The 9346-nt window shown below is 56.4% G+C and overlaps 1 protein-coding gene across 3 annotated transcripts in view; it reads right to left on the bottom strand.

Annotated features, from left to right (window-relative positions):
• The window catches only part of GLCE (glucuronic acid epimerase), a 44386-nt gene extending 39889 nt beyond the window's left edge, over positions 1–4497 (bottom strand). The window contains exon 1 of one of the 3 annotated variants that reach the window (XM_084531573.1): positions 4404–4497. The gene's annotated coding sequence lies outside the window, so the exon portion shown is untranslated. Of the gene's footprint in view, positions 1–1227; positions 1677–1771; positions 1954–4403 lie in introns of those variants that run through there. The other 2 variants (XM_084531575.1, XM_084531576.1) reach the window with 2 other exon arrangements.
• Between the last annotated feature and the right edge of the window lie 4849 nt (positions 4498–9346).

The raw sequence follows: 9346 nt of genomic DNA on the forward strand, positions 1-9346 counted from the left end.
AAAAAAAAACACAGAATTAGGTCTCCCTTTCTGCAGCAGAAGATGCCCCGAGCTCACTTGTTGACGTTTCTCATTAGGAGACATCCGAGAGCCCCGCGAGGAGAGCAAAGCTTCTTAGGGTTTTTGAAGGAAGCCTTCATCAAACAGCAGGGATGGCAGGAGCCCATCCGTCCTCGAGATTCACACAACAGTTAACACTTTTCTTTTTTTTTTTTGCAAGAACTTAAAAAAAAAAAAAAATCCTTTAAGACAACATAACACGCAGCCTTCTGTACGCAGCTTCATCCTCACGCACCTTTTAACGGGACAGCTTGAGCTCTGACTTCAAGCTGGTTTATTTGTCAACTTCCCAAAAAGCAAAGCTGACGTTTTTAACAATGCATGCTAAAGATGTATTTTTTTTTCTGCCTCCCAAAACGCAGGAATGTAAATCAAATTGACGGAGGCAAAAAAAAACACAAAACTACAGACCCCTTGGACCCGATGATCTCTGGAGATTCCTTCCAGCCCCTACAATTCTCTGATTCTGTGATTTTTCCATTCAAACCACAAGCTAAAATCCGGGTTTAGCTCAATCCTGCTGTCAGAGCGTTGCTGTGAGAATTGCTTGTTCAGTCGTAGACATCTCTGAGGTCGTTGAGTGCTCTGCAATTAGACACGTCCCCGGCAGCTCATTAACTGGGCTCTGCCCGTTGACGGCAACTGGCTCCAAGCGTAACGGAGAAAGAGGAATGCCAAAAGGTAAAAAATCAAATCTCACGTGAAGGTTACATCAAACAGCTCTGCTTCATCTTTAAAAAAGGGAAATCCCAAAAGAATTTGAGAACTGCAGGCAGTGGATTCGGGGTTGGGCTGGGGAACCCGGCCGGGAGCCTTCGGGTCTACCCCAACAGGAGCTGGGTGCCAGACCCTGACCTGGGCATTACTGCAGGCTGTGACCTCGTTAGCGTGCTGTTAACGAAGCAGGGCTGAAGGTTTGGCTTACACTTGGCTATTTCGACTGATGGAAACCATCTGACGGGGCTTCTGCTCGCAGCACCCCAGGGCAGGACAGCTTCGGGGCTCCTCTGAGGATCCCCACCCACCCGGGGGCAGGAGAAGAAGGAAAAGACCAAAACCACGACTTTGGGAAAAGCACGCCCAGGAAAAACCTGGGAAATGGTTTCCCTTTGAACACGGGAACTGGAGAGGAACGAAGCTGCCTGTGCAGCCTCCCCTTGCTCTTACCAAAGGTGAAGCTGCCCTTCGGTATCTCCAAGGCCATCGAGGAGTGCAAGTCAGGAGTCCAACTCCTGGTTTTTCACCTCCAAACAGCTCCAAGAGGTTCTGCTAAATCCATCCTTTTGTTTCGAGGCTTTGTGGAATTTCCTGCGTACCTTAATGCCATTAAGGTGACAAAAAAAACACACAGCAGCCACATTTCCTGCGCTGGAAGGGTTCAGGGACTCTCCCACCAGATCTGCTGATGGGAGAGCTTAGTTGTTTCCCTTGCAGGGTGAAAAAAAAAAAAGCTACAATCCCCTGTAACAGCCTTTATTTTTTCAAGGCATGAAGCAGGACGGCGAACACCAAGCTTGAGCAAAGCCCCTTCAGGAGCTGACCTCCAGCTCCCATGACACAAGCAATGTAAGCAAGGGAAAAAGAAAAGGTGCCATAACTGAGATAAAACGCTAATTAAAAGCTCGTTTCCTCTGGCCTCAGCAGCGAGCTTTCTTCTGCAGGCTCTCCTTACCGTGCATTTTATCTCCCATGGCTCAGGCTCAATATTTACCATCTAAAACGCAGCCAGGAAGCAATCTTGGGCCGTCCAGAGGAGCTGGTTAAACATCAGCCACCACAGGGCTGGGCTGGGAGGCGAGGAAGGACCCAGACACGTGGCAGGCACCTGGGGGATTCATCAGTCAGCAGGGCTGAGAGCCTCCCAAACGCATTTTGGGTTTTGGTGTTGGAGGAGGAAAAATAATTTAAAAAAATCACAAGATCCTAATGTTACAAAAAGGGGAACATCTGCCGGCATTTTGGGTCTGCAGCACGAGAAGCGATGAGTCAACTTGCTGTGGAAAGCAGCAGAAATGAGAGCTCGAAGCTCTGGCTGCTTCGGACATGAAAGGCGCTTCGTTAACACACGGCCAGGCAGCAAAGCGACCAGCCCGAGACACGCCACCAGCAGCTGCCTTTTAATCTTCCAGCTCAATTAAATGTTCAGAGAGAGAGCTACGTAGACCTAACTTCAGTGAAATCCAGCTCGTCATTATTATTATTATTATTATTATTATTATTATTATTATTTTTCAGGAGGAGAGCTCAGAAAACCACCGACGGCCAAAAACCACCCCGAAGAGCAGCTCCAGCTCCGAGCAAATCGCTTTGCCCAGCCCCTGCTGATACTACAACAGTACCACCAGCACCCACAGCTGCTCCCGTGGAATATTTACACTAAACGTGGAAAAATTGGGTCCATTTCCCCAAAGTAATCCCCCCAAACCTCTTGTTTACCTCCGCACGTGCACGAGCTGGTGCCCGGCTCTCCTCCTGCCACAGCCTCACGGCCGGGGCGGTGCTGATCAGGAGGCAGCCGGGCCACGAAGGAGCCGAGGACACTTGTCTTACAGAAAATTACTGTCAGCCGCTGCCAGGCCCAGCTTTCCCTCTCTCCGGGCCGGCAGCCAGCCGCTAATCAGCTCAGGGCCCTCCTAATTTTCAGCTGGGCAACAAGGCGGCGCGACACAAAGCGGGGCGGCCTCCTCCGGGCACGCTTCCACTGAGAAGGTGGAAAAAGAAAAACCCAAATCGCTGGCAGGCACCGCCGGTATTACCTGCGGGGAGGTTCAGGAACTCCTCCCGAGTGCCAAAATTTCCTTTATCCAAGTTTTTTATCTAAAATTTTTATCCAAAATTTCCTGTGCTGTCACAGCACCCCGCCGGCTGGGGCGGCCAGCTCTGGTGAGGGTGGCAAAATCAGCCCTGTCAATTTAGGATTCGTCCTTCTCACCTGAATATTTTGGTCCAAATGCCTGCCACAAACTCTGCTGCCACAGGATTCGGACAGCTGTGGTGCCGAGACCTCCTCCATGCACCTGAAAAGCAGGGGCACGGAGCAGCTGCAGGAGTCCCGGCTCGTTTTGGGGACAAGGGCTCCACTTCTCATTTTTTAACACCTACAAAGGCTCCGAGCAGGGGCACCATCAGCTACCCGCAAGCCCTGCACCCAAAGGAATGAGCCAAACGCCCCAATTCCTACCAACACCACCCCAAACAACGCTTTTTGGTGCCTGAAGCCAGCAGGCACCACGAGGATGCATAGAAAAGAGATTTCCCTCCTGCCCTGCCTGGGCAGCTCCCAGCCATTTGCCTCGGCAACGTTAAAATTGGGCTAAAAGGTGGAATAAATCAGCTAAAACTTCCCATCCCACGTCCTCAGAGCCCACAGAAACCAAACGGACCCAGGACACTCGGGTCTGTGCCCGCACACACCCTAAGCACGTTTATTGGGGTTTTCGGGACTTTGCCGTACAACCAGGTGCCCCAAATCCCCTCCATTAGGGGGGATCTCACAGGACCTCGTGCACGGGGCCTGCAGGAGCCCTGTGGGTGCCGGGTCTGAGGGCAGCACGGGGCAGGAGGGGGTGGCACAGGCGGTCCTGTCACCAGGGTGCTGCCCTGCACCAGGGGCCGCTGGGGGCACAGGGGCTCAGGACCCTTAGGACCCCAAAAGCCCCAGAAGCCCCCAAAATCCCCAGAAGCCCCAAAACCCCCAAAAGGCCCCTGAAGCCCCAAAAAACTCAAAAAGCCCTGCAAAGCCCCCAAAACCCCCAGAAGCCCCCCAAAAGCCCCCCAACGCCCCAAAAAGCCCCAGAAGACCCCAAAACCTCAAAAAGCCCCCAAAAGCCCCCCAAACCCCCAAAAAGCCCCCAAACACCCCCAAAAGCCCCCCAAAGGCCACAAAAAGCCCCAGAAGCCCCCAAAAGCTCCAAAAAGCCCCAGAAGCTCCCAAAAGCCCTCCAACGCCCTAAAAAGCCCCAGAAGCCCCCAAAAATCCCCCAAATCCCCCCCAAAGCCCCCCAAACCCCCCAGATCTCCCTCTCCACCCCCACCCCACGCCCCCCTCCACCTCCCCCAGGCCCCCCACGCCCCCTCCAGCCCCTCCCCGAGCCCGAACACCCCCCGCTGCCCCCCCCCAGCCCCTCCCGGTGCCCTCCCCGTACCCGGGGCCCCCCCGAGGCTCCCTCCCGGGGGCAGCCCCAGCCCCGGGCGCCCCCCCCGGTGCTCAGCGGCCACCGGCAGGCGGCCCCCGAGCCTGCGCTGACCCCGCGGGGCCGCCCCGGTTCCGGTTCCGGCCCCGGTTCCGGTCCCGGTTCCGGTTCCCGCCGCTCCCCCCCCCGGAGCCCGGCCTCGGTCCCTACCTGCGGCCGCGGGCCCTGCCGGCGGGCGGAACCCCAGCGCCGGGGCAGGCGGGGCCGCACGGAGGGAGTGGAGCAGCGCCCCGCCTCCTCTCAGCCAATCGGAGCGCAGTGGGCGGGGCGTTGAGAGCCCGCCGGCCAATAGGAGCGCGCGGCCCTTCCGGTCGCGGCGCTACCTGCGCCGGGGCGGGGGTGGGAGGGGGTGTGTGGGGGGGAGCGGCCCCGCCCACGCTTCCCGCGAGAGCGGTGGGAAGGGGCGGGGCTCGCAGCCAGCCAATGGGGAAGCGCGGCGGGGGCCAGGGGAAGGGGGCGGGGTTTGGAGGGGGAAGGGCGCCGCGGATTGGCTGCGCGCGGCCACGCCCCCCGCCCCGCAGCGCGCACGTGGCGGCGCGGGCGCGGGAGAACGAGGGGCGCGGTGGGGTTAACCCCTGCGCTGCCGGAGCGAACCGGGAAGGGTCCCGGGAGGGGTCCGGGGGGTCCCAGGGGGTCCCGGGGGTCCGTGCCCTGCCTCGGCCCGGGCAGGGGGGCGAGGCCCCGGGCTCAGCTCTGCGGGCTGAGCACATGAACCCCTCTAGCATCATGCCCGCAGCCCCATCAGACAGGATTTTGCTGGATTTTGGCTTTTTTTTTAATTTTTATTACACCGATTTGCACCTTTCTGGGGCATTCTGCAAAGCTCTGACCTCTTGCCCAAGCCTGCGCCTTGCAAAACCCTCATTGCGTGCTGCCAACTTCCCTCCAAGTACAACCTCAAGCTCCAAATCAAGCACCGCGGGGCTGTGATGCCCCAGGGCTGGAGCCACCGGCAGCCTGGCACTGGTGGCACTGGGAGCACTGGTGGCACTGGGCGTGCTGGCAGCACGGGGCCACGCACTGGGACCGACCCCACCAGCCTGGCTCATACATGGTCCCGTAGGGCCCTGCAAACTGAGATACGGGTTGGTGCAACCAACTGGCCCTTCCCCTGATTGCAAATTAACTGGGCTAATTAACCCAGCAGGTGCCCTAATGAGAGCACCATCCTCATTACTCACACCCAGGAAGGTATTTACAGTAGAAAACTCAGCACTGCCACGAGACCTTCCCCGTGGTTGCAATGCATTTCCCTTGGCCTTGCCTTTTGTAGCACAAACACAGCCCCAGCAGCACCGCACTGCATGCATCCCCCCTTCAGGACCAAGCCCCTCACCAGCAGCACACAAACAAGCAAAAACTTGTTTAAAAAAATAAAAATTGTAGGAAAAAGTGCAGCTGGGGGTGCTGAGCTCCTGCTGCACGGCACACTCATGGGGACCCCGCAAGTGCTGTGATGCTGGCGGCCTCAGGCAGGACCCCCCGCACCAGGGCTGGCCCCAAAATCATCTCCATGGCGACACGAACACCTCCTTCGGCTGCTTGATTCGTTAGCCTTGTTTGTCACACGCTGGGAAAAGAAAAACAACAGGGCGAGACGCTTGGGTAATGGAAGGGGATCGCTTTTCCCCTCTCCTCTCCGCGTGCGGAGGGCTTGTGCCACCCGTTCCCTCTCAGCCTGGTGCTGCCACAGATTTTCCATCACAAACGAGCCCGAATCTCGCTGTGGCTTTCACTCCAAACGCATTTTATGGAGCTGCTGTGGTGGAAGAAGCCCCTGCGGCCCTGAGGGCCCTTCACCCAGCAGCAGCCCCGTGCTACCAGGGACTGGCACAAAACCCCACAGGATAGTTTTGATGTCATCTCCTGAGCATGGGGCAGATGCTCATCCCTTGCAGAAATGCCACTTTTGGGGTCCTCGGACCCACAGAGGGGTCGGGGTGGCTCTGCGTGGGGCAGGGCAGCGCGAGGAGGGAGCGCGGCGAGGCACCACGCCGAGCACCCCCTGAGCTTCCCCTGAGTGATTTGGGATGGAAAAGTGGTTTTTCACTCTCCTTTTCTTCCAGGAACTCCTCTTGCTTGTTTAAGGGCCGTGTCAGCAGCCCACCTGAAAGTTAACAGCGTCCTCAAAGAGCGCTGTAAAGAAATACCGGGGATGCTCTCGCTCCACTACCAGATAAAGGGTTTAGGCAGAGGCCCCATAGCATAATGCATTTAAATAGAGCTTAAAAGATGAGGTCCTGATGCCAGGGTAAAAATTTACATTGCAATTACCATCGTGTTCCCGACTAGCTGCCGAGAAATCCTTTATTTCAGCCAGCCCAGCACCCGGCCCCGCTCAGCCTTCCCCCGGCCCGGGCCCTAAGCAGATGATTCATGTATTAATATGTGCTTATTAGAGGACTCCTCTCCCTCCTCGCCTGCTATCTGTCTTCGGCGATGGAGGAAGGAAATGAATTCTTAAAACCCCGGGAACAAACGGTGCGGGCACGGAGATCAATCCTGCTCCCGCTGACGTCAATGGAAAAAATTTCCCCCGGCTCCAACGGGGGCAGAATTAGGCGAATGCAGCAGGTACGCGGCTGGCCGACAGCCAGGCAAAAATCCATAGGGCTGAAGGGGGAAAAATTGTTAAAAATAACCCGAGGGGATGGAGGACTGGCGGTGCTGTTTCTCTGGGGAGCCGCAGCCCGTCCCTCCTCATCCTCCTCGCCGCGCCGTGCCCCCTGCCTTTGCTTTGGGGGGCAGGGAGTGCTTATAATGAGCCTGTGGGGTGTTATTGCTCCTTAATTAACTCGTTTGGGTGCAAATCTATAACCTCCCGCCGCCCCCCAAGCGGGGCAGCATTTTGGTTTGGGGGTTTTGGGGTGTGGGCAGAAGGGAAGGGGAGGCAGCGGCACCGCTGCGCACGGGAGGTCATTATTGGTGTCCCCCATAGCGAGGGACAGGCCTACATCCCCGTGACAGCGGGTTCCACAAACAAGAAGACAACTTGGTTTAACATAAATAAATAAATAATGAAATAAGAACGAGGAAAAAAAATAAGAATTTGGTTTGATTCCGAGTGAGGACACGCGGGCCAGGCTGGGACGGGCGCTCACGCCAGGGTCTCTCCGTGCCGTGGTGCCCATCAAGGAGAAATCTGGTTTTGTATCAGTAAAAAAGGGAAAGGTAGGAGAGAGAAAAGCCCCAAATTTCCTGCTCTTACTGCAGTGCTGAGGGGCAGAGTGCTGAGGGCTCGCTGCCAGCTGGCTGGGGGGCTGGAAACGGCGAGAGATGGCACGAAAAAGAAATGCTCCCACACCACCGGAGCCACCACCAAAAGAAACAACACCAAAAACACCACCAGCACCACCAAAACCACAGCCACCAAAATGGTTTCGAGCACCATCGCCCCACATGTGGGCCCAGAAATCACCACCGGCCCTAATTGGAAGCCAGCAGCTAACGAGATGTCAGCCGAGCAAAATATTGGGAGCCGCATAATAATTATATCAATGAAATCAACAACAATTTAACAGCAAAGGTTAATTACATTTATATAAAAATCTGATAGACAAAATGATGCTCAAACAGTTGGGCAGACTAATTGAAAGCTAATGTTGCTCCTAAATTGATTTTCAAATGAATTTTACATCCATAGTTCATTTTGCTAATTTCGTTCCCTGTATCCTGTAATTTGTTGGCAGTGATTGATTACTTAAGTGAATAATATCTACGTACCAGGGCCACTTAGTGATGGAATATGCCAAATGTGATCGCGCTGTTAATAAACACAGTTCCTTTAAGGTTTCCCTCCCTGGGTTTCGAGGAGCGGGGGCACGGCCCCGGCTGCGAAGGGCTTTTGGTGGCTGCCAGCTCCTGCTGTGGTTCCTTTTCCAACAGGTTGTGCCGAGGGCAGCTGCCTGCTGAGGTATCACAGCACTTCGCCCCCTCCCCAAAATCCCATTTTTATCCCTCAAAGTGCCAGGATTCGTAGTGGAGGTTTGGCACCAGAAGCTCTCCGTGCCGCCCCCAAGCTGTGATCTCCCCACGAGGAGCTCGCCCGGGCAAATAAATGCAAAACAGCCATGGGGGATTGGACCCACAACCCTAATCCTTCCTCCCCATGAGTTTTTGCCCCCAAATCCCGGTGCCCCCCCCAGCCCCACGTCCTCCAGGCTCCGAAGGGGCAGCACAGAGGCGAGGAGCGCCGCTGCCGCGCCCCGGCGCCTTTGAAGCATCCACTGCTGCAAGACGAATGCAATTACGTCTTAATAAAATTTTAATACGGGGAATTATGCTCGTTGCATCCAACCAACAATTAGCTGTTGCTACGCTACCGCCAGAGTGTAATCACAATAATGAAGGCAGCCAGGGGAAGGCATTAATCAGGCGGTGCGTGATTAGCTACCCTCACGCCCTGCCTCCCCAGCTCCCGACCCGCAGCCTCCTGTTGCTTTAACACAAAAAAAAAAACAAAAAACCACGAAACAAAGCAGACCCCAGGCTCCGAGTGGCATCGCTGGCGTTGGGAACCATCCCAAAACTGAGCTGGTTTGGCCAAGGAGCCACCTGCAGCCACCGCACGGGGCCCTTTCCCCAGCTCTGCACCCCGTTGGAGCAGCGGCACCAGGGCTCAGCACCGGGGGTGGCAGCTGCCCCCCTCCCCACCTCGCCCATCTTTTAATCATTTCTCCCTCGGCTCCAAAGGAAACATCTGACGAGCCGGAGACGTGGGGAAAATGGCAGCTGGCAGAGCTTCTGTGGATGGAAGGGGAAGGAATTCATTAATTTTTCATCGCCGGGGCTGGGACGGGAGCAGCTCAGCAGGCAGCGTGGCAGCAGTGACCTTGATGCTGCCTCCAGCCCTCTCCGAGAGCGCATCCCCGCCGTCTGCTCGGCCAGGCTGATTTTTGGGGTGCACGCTGCCAGCTCCGTCGTGCAGCCCCCAAATTCCCTCTCCAAATTCCATCTGCACCGCGGCAAAAGGCCCCTGCGTGCGCCCGCGGGAGGGCTGCCAGTCGCAGCGCGTGCGCCCCATCCAGCTTTGCACCCGGGGGGCTTTCTGTGCACTTTGCCTCGTGTCCCCACGATCTGCTCGGGGCGCCCCG

The sequence above is a fragment of the Aythya ferina genome (genome assembly GCF_964211825.1).
Source record: "Aythya ferina genome assembly, chromosome: 11".
Taxonomy (NCBI): domain Eukaryota; kingdom Metazoa; phylum Chordata; class Aves; order Anseriformes; family Anatidae; genus Aythya; species Aythya ferina.